We start from the raw sequence: 17,319 nt of genomic DNA, 5'->3' as shown, positions 1-17,319 counted from the left end.
CAAAAAAATTCATGATAAAAGTCTCTTAATTGCCATTTTCCAATAGTAGAGTTTAAATCTATAGGCTAAGAAATGACTAGGGAAATGAACTTTCTTGAAGGACAAAATGTTTCCTCATCTACATGACAACTCGGAATACTAGTATCTCTTGAAGAGACTGCTATTCTGTGTGCTTTGAGTAAAGCAGAGAAGTACTGAGAAACAGAAACAAAGTCTAGGGAAACTGCTGGCTCTTTAATAACCTCCCCAAGCACTTCTGAGAGTGAGTCATCTTTGAGTCCCCTGTAGAACCCTTCAAGAGACATAAAGGCAAGGGACTGCCTTGGAATTGATCCTCCCTTAAAACTGAACCAGAGTGGCCTCTATAAATCTATCCCAGGAGTCATGTTTGGTCATTTCCCATTAAACCTCAATCCAAAAGGAAGTCATGCTTCCCAGCAACAGGTGGGAAGACACCCTCAGGACAGGATGTCTTTTTGAATAAGCTGCAGTTTATAGCTGAGGTCCAGAGTCACTCTGTTCCTGAAGGACTTTAATCCTCCTTCTACCTAATCAGTGTTTTTGTCTTTTGGACAGACATCAAGTTCAGGTAAAAAAGGCTCACCGATAATATACTTTATTTGGCAACAGGTCACAGCAGGGTCTGGTAAAGAAATCACGGTAGGAAACGCAGCTGAGTGTGGGCATAACAAAATGTCCTTTATTTACAGGAGCATAACCTGTAACATGCAACTTTGACACTGACGTATACCATAGTGAGTCTAAAGAACTGCTGACTCGCTAAAGAAAACTTTGAGTGATTCCAAAGGTCTAGGGTCTTGTACACTGGGTGATTATTATGGACTAACTAGGCAATGTGATTATTCCACCCTAGAATATTCATAAAAACAATGGCACACTTCTACCTCTGCCAACTTTTCCTATCCAGACCACTATAGTTTACAACTGTCACATAGGTTTCCTAATTGAAAAAAGGACAAAGGACTGAACAATTTTGTTTTTCACTTACTGGCTTCTTCATAAAGTTCATCTCACTTAAATGGCTCCCAAGGACCTATACTTCACAAGCAGAACTATTTGCCTCCCTCTCCCTCAGGATAATTATGAGATAAAATGAAAACAAAGACTCAAAACAGAAATAAAGCCTGAAATAAATCATCTGTTCAAATGGAGAGATAAAACTAGTAATATTGAATATCTTACAGCCTAGTCTACAAGGAACAATCTTATAGTTCTCTATCCCATCAGGAAAGATAGGCACATAAGAGGCTGACCAATTTATTATAAACAGGCCTTTTTATGCTAGACTGATTGCAGAGATGTTACTATAATGGAAAATTCTGAAGAGGACATTAAAATACAGCTACAATGCCAAATGGAGTAGTTGATTTTTAGAGCTTTATTCAAGACTGAACGTGACACTCCCTTCTGCGTATGGAAGTGTCCATGGGTGGCCATTAAATCAAACTGAGCATCTTACAAGCCTATTCATATTGACCAGAGTATGGTGGCTCATTTAACCAATTCTGCAAGTGCATATTGCAGGGACCTAGAGGGGCTGTAAAGACCCTTCTAACACTGTTCAGACCTCTCTTTGATTACAGTGCTCCCTGTGGGACTACAGGAGTTACTCACCACTCCCCACTGCATCCCACCCCGTTTTGAATATTAAGAAATTCTGAACCAGGCAAGTGATGGTGCATTCCTTTCTGCTCAGATTATTTCAGTGAGATTCAGAGAAGTCAGTCAAATCAATACCAGTTTGCAATCCCCATCCTCCATCCCTGTATTTTAAATTGCAAGGAGACCCACGAATCTCTCTAATTCTGTCCTACTCTTTGGCACAAAGCTTGCTGACACTCTATGTGAAGATGTGCCTTGAGCTGCAGTGGACATCCCAATTTCTCAGGGTCAAGGACTTGAAAAGAACTACATGACTTTGGCTTTTTAGAACATAAGAGTCTATAAGGCTTTACACTATTGATGAAGCAGGAAATGTCAATGTCCTTTTCCTTTCAAAATTCCAAATTAGGGTGATTCTCCTAGTTTGAAACATCCTTGAGAATAAGAATAGGGCTCTTAACTCTCTCATTTTCTCATCTTAATGGGCCATGTTGTCTTAGTCTACAATTAAAATTGTAAGTGTATTTCAGGGGAAGTCTATGGAGCAGATGAGGAAAAGGAATAGCTTGTTGACTTTTAGGACATCCTAGAACTCAGAGGTTTAATGGAGTATTAGAATACGGTCTCCATTAAAGGACCACAGTGAGAGAATACAAGCTCATTCCATGCCTGCTGTAACTACTGAATTCATTTTGAGAAATGCCTTTGAATATGTTCAGTGATAGCTAAGTTTCTGTACTTAGAGGATGAGCTTTAAAAACAATTTTAATACACAAATTATCTATTTTAATGAATAAGGTAATGAATTGATTGTCCTAAAGAATATTATTTTTATTTGGACAGAAAGGAGATGGTACTATAATATTCTGATAATAATCTTCTTATGAGGGTCTAGAATTGATTCTGAACACAGTATAAAAACATGCTTGAGACAAAAACGTTATGCTCCATGCAAAACATTTACTTCTTTGAAAAACACTCATTTAAAGTTCTAATTACTTATTGAAAATTAGTCGGTGACCAGACTGCAGAATAATTTATAGAAAACAGCCACTTGTTCATGTAAGAGATACTGACTGAGTACCTACTACATGGCAGCCAGACATCGTCTTAGGCTAAGAATCCAAAGATGATCAGTAAATATCTTCAAGAAGATTATAATACAGTGAAGAAAAAGCCATGAAAACAAACAATATTATATTAATAATGTGGTTGTTGTGTGAGAGAGTTGTACAAATTGTAGAGGCAGCATAGGAAAGGGAGTGCTTAATAAACATAGCTAACACATAGTGCCTTCTATGTGCCAGGCTCATCTAAATAAATTAACTCATTTACTCCTCATAGCAACCTTATAAGGTCAACACTATGTACCTGAAAGAGACAAAGCTTGTCTGAGGAATAACATTCAAGCTGAGGCATGGTGACTTGAGTTAGTGGGTCATAACTAAGATTACCTGGAGGAGGGCATGGCAACCCACTCAGTATTCTTGCCTGGAGAACCCCTGTGGACAGAGAAGCCTGGTGGGCTACAGCCCATGGGGTCGCAAAGAGTCAGGCATGACTGAGCAACTAAGCACGGCACCGCACAGCACAACTGAGATTACACACAGTATATTATATCATTAACAGTGAGTGAAGTATTGAGATAGAATGGGAGCCAAAATGACGCTGTACATAAATATAAATATGAAGGGCCCAATGCTTTGAGGACCTTAGGTGACATCCAAAAGAGGTTAGAATTATCTGGTAGATAATGGGGAACTCTTAGAGAATTCTGAACAGTTATTTGCACTAAATCCCATCCAGTATAGCCAATCAACTCAAGGGGAATCTTATAAAGACAAAGGTAAGAACTAAGTACTAAAAACATCCTTCAAGGCATCAGCAAAACAGAGTAGCTGCAACATCTCTAAGGGTTTGCATAACAAGGCATGATGAAGATCCAAAGTCTTGGCTCTCCTGGTAACCTGAGATAGTCCATTTATTAATAATTCTCCTAAGAGGGCCAGGTAAAGTGGCCTTTGACTCAGCCTCAGCATTCCACCAAGGCCCCTTGACTTAACCATGGGAACTAATTCCAGTCAGAACCAAAGCTTGTTTGTACAGCTAAATGAATAAATGTGTATAAACCCAGGTTCTGACTTCTTATCAGTCTGTGTTGCTAAAATACCAAAGAGTAATTATAATAGGATTTCCAGTTAACGATTTTTTGTCTGCTATAACATTAAAATTAGACTAAATTCAGCTGTTTGAGTGCCCTCTGACAATATTTTTTCTCTCAGCTCCATGACTGTTTTATCACTCCATACACACTTGACCTAATCGGCACCCTTCTGCACTCTAAAATGTTTATACTGTTAAATGAATTTTTAATCTAACTTTTACAGCATTCAATTTCAGTTTCATCAGCCATCCACAGTGTAATATCTAATGTTTTAAAATAATCTCGACAGCTTAAAAAAAAAAAAAAAGCTGGGGGAGGGGGAAGAATTGCCGTGTTATGAAGCAAATGATTAATTAAAGCAAATTAGATTCTGGCAGCTCTTGCTATCATTATCATGTGTTCCCCAACTAGACTAATAAATCTTTGTTGAGAATGTATGCTTTCACAAGGTTCAGGAGTCACCTGGGAAAGGACATTATTGACTAATATTTTTGTATTGCTGTTAGTTTTATATTCTATTACCCTGTGGAATAACAACTCATATTTTTCAAACATTTAGAGTGTCTTCAGGAGTCTGCTCACTGTTTAGAGGCAGGTTTGAAAGGGGTGGGGGAAACCCAGTAATTTCTCCATATGCTTGAATAAATGACAATTAACCGATACCGCTAATATGTCGACAAAATGCAAGAAAATATGAAGCATGAGACACTGTGACTGCCACCGCATAATCACGTCCTCGCTGAGGCACAGTCCCGGCTTCTCCGCAGCTGCAGGCGGTCTCCCTGGACCACATCGCGCAGCACAGCTCTCCCTCCACCAGAGGTTTGCCTTCTCCCCTTTCCCAGTATCTGGCACTTCCACACTGAGGAAAGGAGCAATGCCGGCAAAGAGGTCCCTGAATCCAACCACACACCGTTGCTGCTGTGTAAACTAAACAGTCTGCGTTGTGACTGAGGGCACGGAAGGGAGATATTAGCAACTATTTCAAAAAGGGGGACGACATACTTGCCTTTATTTAAGCAAGTCCAGGGGTTGTCACCTTGATCAACTTTTACTCATTTTTTTTTCTAAAAATATGCTGTTTCATTTTTCAAACTCAAACTGTTTATTACCTAATTCTAAGGTTTAAAAGTGTATTTCCTACAACTCCCCCATTTGCTTTACTCTAAGCTTAGTCAGCTGTGTCCTTTTTTGCCCAAATCCAGGCAAATACCAGTTTAAACTGTAAGCTCAATTGTCTGTAGTCTCTAGTCATTGTATGTCACATTGTTTAAAACTTATCAGGCAAACGTATACATTTATTTGAAGTCTGTGACATTGTGACAGGAGAAAAAAAAACACAACAATTTTGTAACGATAAGTACCAGGCATAAATTTATCTTGATGTTTGTTAAACAAAGGAGAAGGAAAGAACATAATCCCTAAAATGAAATTTTGATTACAATAAGTAATACATGCTATTAAATATTTATACTGGTTTTGAGATAGTATGGCTCATAAAACACTGAGATATGATCGGATGAATTAATGTTACTCTTCACAATTCTTCACGTGTTTAACCTCTACCCCTGCCAGAACTCTTAATTTTCATTCCTCAGTGAGCTGGGTAGGAGTACCAAAAACTAACCATATATTTAAATATGTACATTATGAGTATTTCCTTTTTGTTCCTCGTTGCTGAAGACTCTGAAGTGAGCTGTGATTACCCATCAAAGTAATTTCCTCCACTCCCTCCACTGCCCCATCCTCCACATTCAAACACATTCCTCTTTTCCTTGGGGCTCTTTTCCATCCTTCGGCAGCTTCCTGGGGCCTCAGCAGACAGAAGACAGCCAACAGTGCTGCTCAGTATGGCAGCACAGCCCCACGGCCTGGGTGTTTTTTCAGAGCGTTTTAAAATGATCTGGTATTGAATGAGTTAAAAAAAAAATTCCCCCTGGAAAAGCTAATTATTGCATGCAGATACTTCTTTGTGTGATCAAGGAGGGGACAATTTAATAGGCTCTGTAATACAACCAAGAACAAAATTGCTTTAAAGGAAGTCTCTTGTTGAGTGACAACTCTGTTGCCTGAGCCAATTAGGTCCCAATAAAGAGTGTTGAATTGGCTCCTGCTTTCTCATTAATTATGTTCTGTCACAGACATGGGGCTTGATTTAGCAATTTTGTATTACATTAAGATACTGAAAGGCCGGGAACAAATGGCTCACTCTGATAATAGGCATTCTCTACACGGTGTGACATTTACTATCCAGCTGTCCGTAAGGCGGCCTAGCACTTCAGTTCAGGGGTTTATTTGTCATTGCTTCAAAGGGACACTCAGCTTTTCACAAAAAAAGAAACAGAGAGGCTAATAGATAGGACAAAATGTACTGCTGATATGCTTTATTAGAGATAGGATGCTAGGGTTTTGCTAACAAGCTCATCCGTTGGGACGCAGCCGAGTTTGCTGCCAATCATCCTACACACAAAGGCACACTAGTTAACAAGGAGAAATGAATTACAGACACTTATTCTGCCGGTGGGATCACAAATACACCAATCTGTGAAAGAGGCACAAACTCCAGAGACAAACTACGTATTTGTCAATAACCTCCTAGAAAGAACCCTAGTAATTCTTTGAAGACCTTTGATTTCGCTTCCCTCTAAAATACATGTATAGGAAATGTTTTTGTTACCATGACATTCTTTCTTTGTTATTTGTACAAATTTTCATCACATTAAAAACAGAAAACTGAGGAGGTCTGCAAATGTTTTAGTAGGTATCTATACACTACTTTTCATATCCCACCACAGGGAGCTGCTGCTTTGGTTATTTCATTAAGAACAACAGAAAATTAAATCTTTAAACTTTAGGTTTGAGCTGTAATCTACCAATGCGATAGGAAATAGTCTATAACTCAGAATCTAATGTATATACCAATTAAAAGAATAGGTTAGGGGCCAAATCAAAACCAAATCCCTCTGGTTAAAGAATTAGATGACCTTTTATCATAAATATGTATATATGTTACACTATATATATACATATATATATATATACAGACATAAATAAAATCTTTCTATACATATTTACATATACATATGTGATTTCATAATATATAAACTGAACCCAAATCAATGTCTCTCTATATTAAACAGAAACAGTTCACATGTTCTATGTATGAAACTGAGACAAATCTCTGACCATGGCAATGATCAACACTTTTGACATTTCTATTATTTAAACATTCTCCTTCAAACACATCATAGAGAAGGGACTATTGTTGATTATAAAAAAATGATAACCTTCAACTCAAGCTTACCTACTGACCACATGAGATTAATCAAATCTGAATATGTCATTTGCAGGTTAATTATAAAACAGCTCTTCAAAATAACTGTCCTAGAGACAGTACACTGTTCCTCTGATTGCAGTTTGCATCAACTCGTTTAATTATCCTTCCCGCCATCTTGGATTATGGGATAAAAAGGATAAAAGGAGATTTACCGGACTCCCTTTCCTCAGGCAGAAGCTCAAAGAATATGAAGATATTCTGGGTTCAGCTTCAACTTCAGGGACAATGGCCCATCCCTCCATCTCTGCTGCTTTTATCCTTTCATGAGACTCAAAGCACTCTCTACCAATTGGTAAAGGTATCAAGGGAGCGGCTGTTTAGGAGTAGCTTCTTTCACCTTTTACTAAACAATTCCCAACATAGAAACTTGGTCTCCTCTACTCACCTCTATTTTCTTTAAATTCTCTGAATGTGAGATTCTAAATGATTCTTTATTTTTGTTGATCTACTAATAATTCTAGCGAAAGGAGGCCATGAAACAGAGATGTAGGATGGCTGTAAGCTCCAGTTATATGTGTGATACATCCCTTTCTTCTTTCGGCCCTCAGCAGCAGCCAGGAATGGGTAAAAATAATTTGCTGAGAGAAACAGGTCTTACAGAATATAATCCCTAACTTTTTTTCCCCAATTTCTAAGTATTAAAATATCATTTTTGAGAAGGCATGCTCCAAATGATCTCTTTCATTGTTAAAAAATGCCTTAAAAATTGAAGACGGGGGCAAAAAAAGAAAATTATGTTAAAATACAGTGTCAATTTTCTTACATCTCTCCACTTCCCCAAGAAAACATCATATGCAAGAAAGCACTTGCATGTTATTTCTCAACACCAATACTACCCATAAATTATCTATATATTTTTAAAAGCACGTATCGAACACAGACCTGGTTGAAAAAGCTTACAATCTAAAGGGAACCACGAAATACTTTTTTTTCCTCTCTAAAATTTGTCATGCTTCTATTTTAGAAATGCCTTTGCAATAAATAATATACATAACAGAAGCAAGAATCACTTTATCCTCACTTAGCAGGAGCTTTATCTTTGCTATTCAATTACGTCCTAAGGCGGAAATCTTTCAAAAAGCCTGAGCTCCCCTCAGGCTATAGCAAAGGTATTTATATAGACATTAAGTATTTATGCAGCAATTTATATTTCCAAAGCCCTTTGTAACCATTCATTTGTTCATCCAAACAACTTCCTTCTGAAGTGTGTGAGTGCTTTGTTTCCCAAGCACAGAGTCAGGTTCAGGGAGGTGACTGACACTTGGCAGAAAGGACTTAGGTTACACAGAAAGAACAACTGTATCTCAGAATGGCTTCCCTAAGGGTTTCATGGAAGCTTCTCTTCTTTAAGTCTTTAAAAATAGGCTGGGCCCCCTACTGAAATGCATTATTTATGACTTTGTTATGGTTTATCTGTAGGCAGAGGAACTGAGTAAGTGATTCTGGCTCTAGCAGTCCTAGCTTTATATACTTAGGATATTTACGCCCACAGGACAGCTAAGGAGCAGGCTGCAAATGAGGGTATGAAACTACTATCTCCACCTAAAGGATTGTGTCCTGCCAAAATATGAAATATTATGAAGGGACAGTTGGGAGGCATTGGGTCTTTAAAAAGTTTCTCTTGAAAATTTACTCCCATGGCCACACCAAGGCAGATACGGGGAACACACTCCATTTATAAGACTATGTTCATCTCAAAAGGCCCTACTTTGTCACATCCATTAGTTTCCTACTAATAAGCTGATTCTACCTCTCTTTCTCCCTTAACACTGTGGTATCTTTGGAATCACAAAATAATCCTTTCTTTTACCCACACTCATGTGGCCTCTAGAATTGGGGTTACTACTACTGCTCTGACCACTAGCTAAGGAATAAGTGACACTGTGCCAGTTCTAGACCTAGCCTTTAGAAGAACCAGCGACTTCCTCTCCTCTCTCTTGGAATGTTCACTCTTGGGGTACTCCCTCATGGAGCCCTGAGCCTCTATGTAAGAAGTCCAGGCTCCTCTGCTAGAAAGAGACACCACAGGGCAAAGCACTGAGGTACCAGACACATGAGTGAAGAAAGGACTTTGGACATTCAGCACTGTCAAGGCTTCAAATGACTCCCATCTCTAGCCACCATCTTGTGGCAATCACATTTCAGTGACACCCAAGTTAGAACCCTGCTTTGCCTCATCAACTCCCAGAATGATGAGACCATAATAAATTATAATCGTAAGCTACTAAGTTTTGGAGTGGACTTCCCTGGTGGCTCAGACAGTACAGAATTTCCCTGTAATGCAGGAGACCCAGGTTTGATCCCTGGGTTGGGAAGATCTCCTGGAAAAGGGAATGGCTACCCACTCCAGTATTCTTGCCTGGAGAATTCCATGGAAAGAGAAGCCTGGCAGGCGACAGTCCATGGGATGGCAAAGAGTTGGACATGACTGAGTGACTAACACACACAAGTTTTGGAGTGGTTGGAAATAGATAAGCAGAATAACCACTGCAAATCCTGTCTTCTCCATTTACCTGTGTCCTCAAAGAGCTATGAGAGAAAGCCAGAGACAGGGCTGAGCTAAGCTAACTAGAAGTATAGGGCTCTTGAGAAGTGGCCACATGGTATAAAGGACAATTTTATTGAAATTGAAATTTTGGACAATTATTTAACCTCTCCCAGTATCAATCTCGGAAACTATAAAATGGGACTAATGATGTGACCTCAAGGGATTACAATGAGTTAATAAACTAAAGGATGGTAAGCACCTAACAGAGTACAGAGACAGACAGGTCCTCAATAACTTGAACTAATTATCATTATTATCTTTATAATATTGTCTAAGCATGCTAGTCTTCCTTTCTGGTATCTGCTAAACCCACAAGCCATTGCCTTTTCCCAAACTGTCCTGAGCCTCATTAAAGTGGGCATCCAGAAGACATTTATGTAAGATCCCACCCCAAGACCACTGCTAACTGGACTTAAAGAAAATAGCTGACCTGAGATAGACCAATCAGATTCCTGATCCTTTCAAATTGGAAATGAGACTGAGAGAAGCCAGTTCATGTCTGTATATAGCTGCAATGAGAATGGGTAAGAAGGGAGCTTCAAGATGTCCAAATTCCACCCTGTGAACTGAGATCAGAGAATATCATGCCAGAGAGAATAAGTAATAGAGAGAGTGAGTGAAAGAAAAGAGAGCATTTCCTGGAGCCCTGCTGGCTTTCCAAGTTTTCTTTCTAGGCTTTTTCTGAGACTCAAATGTAATCCTTCTCAGGATATTATAAAAGGCACCTATACCCTTGTAATACTGTCCTCTTTTCTCTAACTTAAGCTGGTATCTGTCATGCAGTCAAAGAATTAAAAAGAATCCAAACAAAAGAAGAGGAACTGAAAGAAGACACTTCAGATGGGATACTGCCAGCAGCTTCCCCGATGCCAAAAAAGCACTCAGGATCTAAACTGAATCCACTAACACAGTGCTTAAGTCTTATATGTCTTCTCTGTATCATAAGGGTCTGTTTATCATTACTAGAATGGTTCAATGTCCTCTTTTTATTTAGTAACAGCTTTATTAATATATAATATATATAATATATATTATATATAATTAATGGTGGCATTAATTATTATTAATAATTAATTGTATTATTTATGATTATAATATTTATAATTAATATTTATATTAATAATTATTAATATAATATAATTAATATATAATATATATTTTATATATATAATTAATATATAATATATAACTTACAAAATATACAATTTAAAGTGTACAGTACAACACTTTTAAGACATTACCCTAGAAAAGAACCCATAACCATTAGTAGTCATTTTCCATTTTTCTCCCACCGCTGATATCAGTCTTAGGTAACCACTAAGTTACTTTCTATAGATTTACCTATCCTGGATATTTCTTATAAATGGAATTATAAAATATGTGTTTTTTTGTGACTGGTTTCTTTCACTTAGCATACTGTTTTCAAGGTTCATCCATTTAGTTATATGTATCAGTACTTCATTCATTTTTATGGATAAATAATATTCCATCACATAGATACACCTCATTTTATTTATCCATTCATCAGCTGATGAAATTTGGTTTTGTTGTTGCCGTTGTTCAGTCGCACAGTTGTGTCTGACTCTTTACGACCCCATGGACTGCAGCATCCCAGGTTTCCCTGTCCTTCGCCATCTCCCGGAGCTTGCTCAAACTCATGTCCGTTGAGTTGCTGATGCCATCCAGCCATCTCACTCTCTGTCATCCATTTTTCCTCCTGCCTTCAATCTTTCCCGGCATCAGGGTCTTTTTCAATGAGCTGGCTCTTCACATCAGGTGGCCAAAGTACTGAAGCTTCAGAATCAGTCCTTCCAATGAATATTCAGGGTCAATGTCCTTTAGGATTGATTGGTTTGATTTCCTTGCTGTCCAAGGGAATCTCAAGAGTCTTCTCCAGCACCACAGTTTGAAGGCGTTAATTCTTCAGTGCTCAGCCTATTTTATTGTCCAGTTCTCACATCCATACATGACTACAGGAAAAACCACAGCTTTGACTATACAGACCTTTGTAGGAAAAGTAATGCCTCTGCTTTTTAATACACTGTCTAGTTTGTCATTGCTTTTCTTCCAGTGAGCAAGCATATTTTAATTTAATGGCTGCAATAACTGTCCACAGTGATTTTGGAGCCCAAAAAAATAGTCTCTCACTGTTTCCATTCTTTCGCCATCTATTTGTCATGAAGTGATGGGACTGGATGCCATGATCTTCATTTTTTGAATGCTGAGTGTTAAGCCAGCTTTTTCACTCTCTTTTTTCACCTTCATCAAGAGGCTCTTTAGTTCCTCTTCGCTTTCTGCCATAAGGGTGGTGTCATCTGCATATCTGAGGTTATGCAGATTGCAATCTTGTTTCCAGCTTGTGCTTCATCCAGCCTGGCATTTCACATGATGTACCCTGTAGAGAAGTTAAACAAGCAGGGTGACAATATACAGCCTTGATGTACTCCTTGCTCAATTTGGAACCAGTCCGTTGTTCTATGTCTGGTTCTAATTGTTGCTTCTTGACCTGCATACAGATTTTTCAGGAGGCAGGTAAGGTAGTCTGGTATTCCCATCTCTTGAAGAATTTACCACAATTTGTTGTGATCCACTCTGTCAAAAGCTTTATGTAGTCAGTGAAGCAGAAGTAGACATTTTTTCTGAAATCCTCTTGCTTTTCCAATGATCCAACAGATGTTGGCAATTTGATCTCTGGTTCCTCTGACTTCTCTAAATCCAGCGTGTACATCTAGAAGTTCTCAGTTCATGTACTTTATTGCTATTTTGAATAACAATTCATGTACAAGTTTTTGTGTGGATATCTGTCTTCATTTTTCTCCAGTATACATCTAAGAATATAACTACTGGGTCATACTGTAACTATGTTTAACAGCCAGACTATTTTCCAAAGTAAAGGCACCATCTTATATTCCCTCCAGCAACATATGTAGAGGGCTCCAATTTCTCCACATCCTTATCAACATTTGCTATTCTTTGTTTGCTAAATTACAACAATCCTAGTGTGTGTGAAGTGGTATCTCACTAGGTTTTATTTGCATTTCCTTGATGACTAATAATGTTGAAAATCTTCTCATGTGCTTATTGATCATCTATGTATCTTGTTTGGAGAAATATCTATTCAGATCCTTTGCCTACTTTTTAATTGGGATGTTTGTCTTTTTGTTGTTAAGTTGTAAGAATTCTTTACATATTATAGCTACACATCAAGATGCCAGGAGAAATATCAATAACCTCAGATATGCGGATGACACCACCCTTATGGCAGAAAGTGAAGAACTAAAGAGCCTCTTGATGAAAGTGAAAGAGGAGAGTGAAAAAGTTGGCTTAAAGCTTAGCATTCAGAAAACTAAGATCATGGCATCTGGTCCCATCACTTCATGGGAAATAGATGGGGAAACAGTGGAAACAGTGTCAGACTTTATTTTTGGGGGCTCCAAAATCACTGCAGATGGTGACTGCAGCCATGAAATTAAAAGATGCTTACTCCTTGGAAGGAAAGTTATGACCAACCTAGACAGCATATTTAAAAGCAGAGACGTTACTTTGCCAACAAAGGTCCGTCTAGTCAAGGCTATGGTTTTTCCAGTAGTCATGTATGGATGTGAGAGTTGGACTATAAAGAAAGCTGAGCACCGAGAATTGATGCTTTTGAACTGTGGTGTTGGACAAGACTCTTGAGAGTCCCTTGGACTGCAAGGAGATCCAACCAGTCCATCCTACAGGAGATCAGTCCTGGGTGTTCATTGGAAGGACTGATGTTGAAGCTTAAACTCCAATATTTTGGCCATCTCATGCTTAGAATTGATTCATTGGAAAAGACCATAATGCTGGGAATGATTGGGGGCAGAAGGAGAAGGGGACGGCAGAGGATGAGATGGCTGGATGGCATCGCAGACTCTATGGACATGGGTTTAGGTAGACTCCGGGAGTTGGTGATGAACAGGGAGGCCTGGCGTGCTGTGATTCATGGGGTTGCAAAGAGTCGGACACGACTGAGCAATTGAACTGAACTGATAGCTACACATCCCTTATCAGATATATGATTTGTAAATATTTTCTCCCAGTAACTGGGCTGTCTTTTTAATTTCTTGATAATGACCTTTGAAGCAAAAAAGTTTTTAACTTTGATGAAGTCCAACTTCTGTTTTTGTTTGTTTATTTGTTTTGGTTGCTAGTGGGTTTTATATGTGTTATATCTAATAAACAATTGCCAAAGCCAAGCCACAAAGATTTACCCCTGCTTTCTTTTGACATTTTTATATTTTTAGATATAAAATTTTAGATCTTTGGACCACTTTGAGTTAACATTTTTATATGGAGGTCAAGCGTTCCAGTGCAGTTGAACAAAAGAAAGAATAGTCTTCCCAACAAATGGTGTTGGGACAATTGAATGTCCACATGTAAAAGAATGAAGTTGGGTCCCGGCTGCTGCTGCTGCTAAGTTGCTTCAGTCGTGTCCGACTTTGTGCAACCCCAGAGACGGCAGCCCACCACACGACTGAAGCGACTGTTTGCTATGACCAATGTGTTCTCTTGACAATACTCTGTTAGCCTTTCCCCTGCTTAATTTTGTACTCCAGGACCAAATATGTCTGTTATTTCAGGTATCTCTTGACTTCCTACTTTTGCATTCCAATCCCCTAGGGTAAAAAGGACAACTTTTTTGGTGTTAGTTCTAAAAGGTGTTAGAGGTTCTTCATAGAACTAGTCAACTTCAGCTTCTTTAGCATCACTATCTGAGGCACAGACTTGGATTACTGTGCTGTTGAATGGTTTGCCTTGGAAACAAACCAAGATCATTAAACTGAAAAAGTAAGGAAAACCATTAGGCCATTCAGGTATGTCCTAAATCAAATCCCTTATGATTATACTGTGGAGGTGATGAATAGATTCAAGTGATTAGATCTAGTAGACAGAGTGCCTGAAAACTATGGACAGAAGTTCGTAACATTGTATAGGAGGCAGTGACCAAAACTATCCCCAAGAAAAAGAAATTCAAGAAGGCAAAGTGGTTGTTTGAGGAGGCTCTACAAATAGCTGAGGAAAGAAGATAAACTAAAGGAAGAGATACACTCACCTGAATTCAGAGTTCCAGAGAACAGCAAGGAGAGATAAGGAGAGATAAGAAGACTTTACTCAATGAGCAATGCAAAGAAATAGAAGAAAACAATAGAATAAGAAAGATTGGCAAGAAAATTGGAGATATCAAGGGAACACTTCATGCAAAGATGGGCACAATAAAGGACAGAAATGGCAAGCACCTAACAGAAGCAGAAAAGATTAAGAACAGATGGCAAGAATACACAGAAGAACTGTACAGAAAAGTTGTTAAAGACCTGGATAGCCACGAGGGTGTGGTCACTCACCTAGAACCAAACATTCTGGAGCGTGAAGTCAAGTAAGCCTTAGGAAGCATTTCTACAAACAAAGCTAGTGGAGGTGACAGAATTCTAGCTGAGCTATTTAAAACCTAAAAGATGATGTGGTTAGAATATTGTACTCAATATGTCAGCAAATTTGGAAAACTCAGCAGTGGCCATAAAACTGGAAAAAATTAGTTTTCGTTCCAATCCCAAAGAAGGGCAATGCTACAAAATATTCAAACTACCATACAATTGCACACATTTCCCATGCTAGCATGGTTATGCTCAAAATCCTTCAAGCTTGGCTTCAGCAGTACGTGAACTGAAAACTTCCAGATGTACAAGTTGAGTTTGTAAAAGGCAGAGGAACCAGAGCTCAAATTGCCAACATTCTTTGGATCATGGAGAAAGGAAGGGAATTCTGAAAAAGCATCTATTTTTACATGCCAAGCATTTGTGTGAAACACGACAAACTGTGGAAAGTTCTTAAAAGAGTTTGGAATACCAGGCCACCCTATCTGTCTCCTGAGAAACTTGTATACAGATCAAGAAACAACAATTAAAACTAAACATGGAACAATGGACTGGTTCAAAATTGGGAAAGGAGTATGACAAGGCTGTATACTCTTCCTCTGTTTAACATATATGCAGATATCATCATATGAAATGCCAGGCTGGATGAATCAAGCTGGAATCAAGACTGCTGGGAGAAATATCAACAATCTCAGATATGAAGATGATACCACCCTAATGGTAGAAAGTGAAGAAGAACTAAAGAGCCTCTTGATGAGGGTGAAGAGAGTGAAAAAGCTGGCTTGAAACTTCACATGAAAACAATTAAGATCATGGCATATGGTCCCATCACTTTATGGCAAATAGAAGGGGAAAAAAGTGGAAGCAGTGACAGATTTTATCTTCCTGGGCTCCAAAATCACTGCAGACAGTGACTGCAGCCATGAAATTAAAACAAGCTTGTTTCTTGGAAGGAAAGTTATGACAAACCTAGAGAGCATATCAAAAGGCAGAGACATCACTGTGCCAACAAAGTCCATCTAGTCAAAGCTACAGTTTTTCCAGTAGTCATATATGGATGTGAGAGTTGGACTATAAAGAAAACTGAGTGCCTAAGAATTGATGCTTTTGAACTGTGGTATTGGAGAAGACTCTTGAAAGCCCCTTGGACAGCAAGGAGATCATAACAGTCAATTCGGAAAGAAATCAACTCTGAATATTCACTGGAAGGACTGATGCTGAAGTTCAAGTTCCAGTATTCTGGCCACCGGCTCTGATGGGAAGAGCCGACTCACTGGAAAAGATCCTGATGCTGGGAAAGACTGAGGCCAAAAGGAGAAGGGGGCGGCAGAGAATGAGATGATTAGATAGCATCAGCGACTAAACAGACATGAATTTGAGCAAACTCCGGGGGACAGTAGAAGACAGAGGAGCCTGGCGTGGTGCAGTCCATGGGGTTGCAAAGGGTCACACACAAATTAGCGACTGATCAACAATGTATTCTTTATTCTTTTCTAATATTATTGTAAATGGAATTACTTTCTTAATTTCATTTTCAGGTTATTTATTACAAATTGAAATACAATTGATTTCCATATATTTATCTTGTATACTGCAACCTACTGAAACTGTTCGCTAGTTTTAATAGTTTTCCATGAATTCCTCAGGATTTTACATATAGATCACATCATCCATCAGTAGAGATGATTTTACTTTTTCCTTTCCAGTCTGGATGCCTCTTATATCATTTTCTTGCCTAATTACCCTGGCTAGAACCTCCAGTACAATACTGAAAAGAAGTAATAAGAGCAGTCCTCTTTGCCTTGTTCTTGATCTTGGGGGAAAGCATTCAGCCCTTCACAGCCAAGTATGATGTTAGCTGTTAGTTTCCAATATCTTCTTGGTCACTAAACATTTCGGTCACATCTTTGAGATGTTTATATCAAATCTTCATATTTACAAATATGACTAAACATTGTTCACTTCTTTTAGAGTCTTCACAAACACTGTTAACATCCCATATTCTACCACGCGTGCATGCGTGCTCAGTCACTTCAGTCGTGTCCGATTCTTTGTAACCCTATGGACTGCAGCTTACCAGGCTCCTCTGTCCACGGGATTTTCCAGGCAAGACTACTGGAGTGAGTTGCTGTGCTCTCCTCCAGGGGATCTTCCAGACCCAGGGATTGAACTGTATCTCTTGAATTGCAGGCAGATCCTTTACTGCTGAGCCACCAAGCAAGCCCACATTCTACCATACTCATACAGCTAT

General features: G+C 38.7%; 1 protein-coding gene across 2 annotated transcripts in view; it reads right to left on the bottom strand.

The window, feature by feature from the left end:
• The window catches only part of PRKD1 (protein kinase D1), a 773,210-nt gene that overhangs the window by 655,833 nt on the left and 100,058 nt on the right, over positions 1–17,319 (bottom strand). The window lies entirely within an intron of this gene.

The sequence above is a fragment of the Giraffa tippelskirchi genome, chromosome 12 (assembly GCF_054371585.1).
Source record: "Giraffa tippelskirchi isolate mGirTip1 chromosome 12, T2T-mGirTip1v1.2.pri, whole genome shotgun sequence".
Classification (NCBI taxonomy): domain Eukaryota; kingdom Metazoa; phylum Chordata; class Mammalia; order Artiodactyla; family Giraffidae; genus Giraffa; species Giraffa tippelskirchi.
Note: the sequence above shows the minus strand (reverse complement) of the source record. Positions and strands in the feature narration are given on the sequence as shown.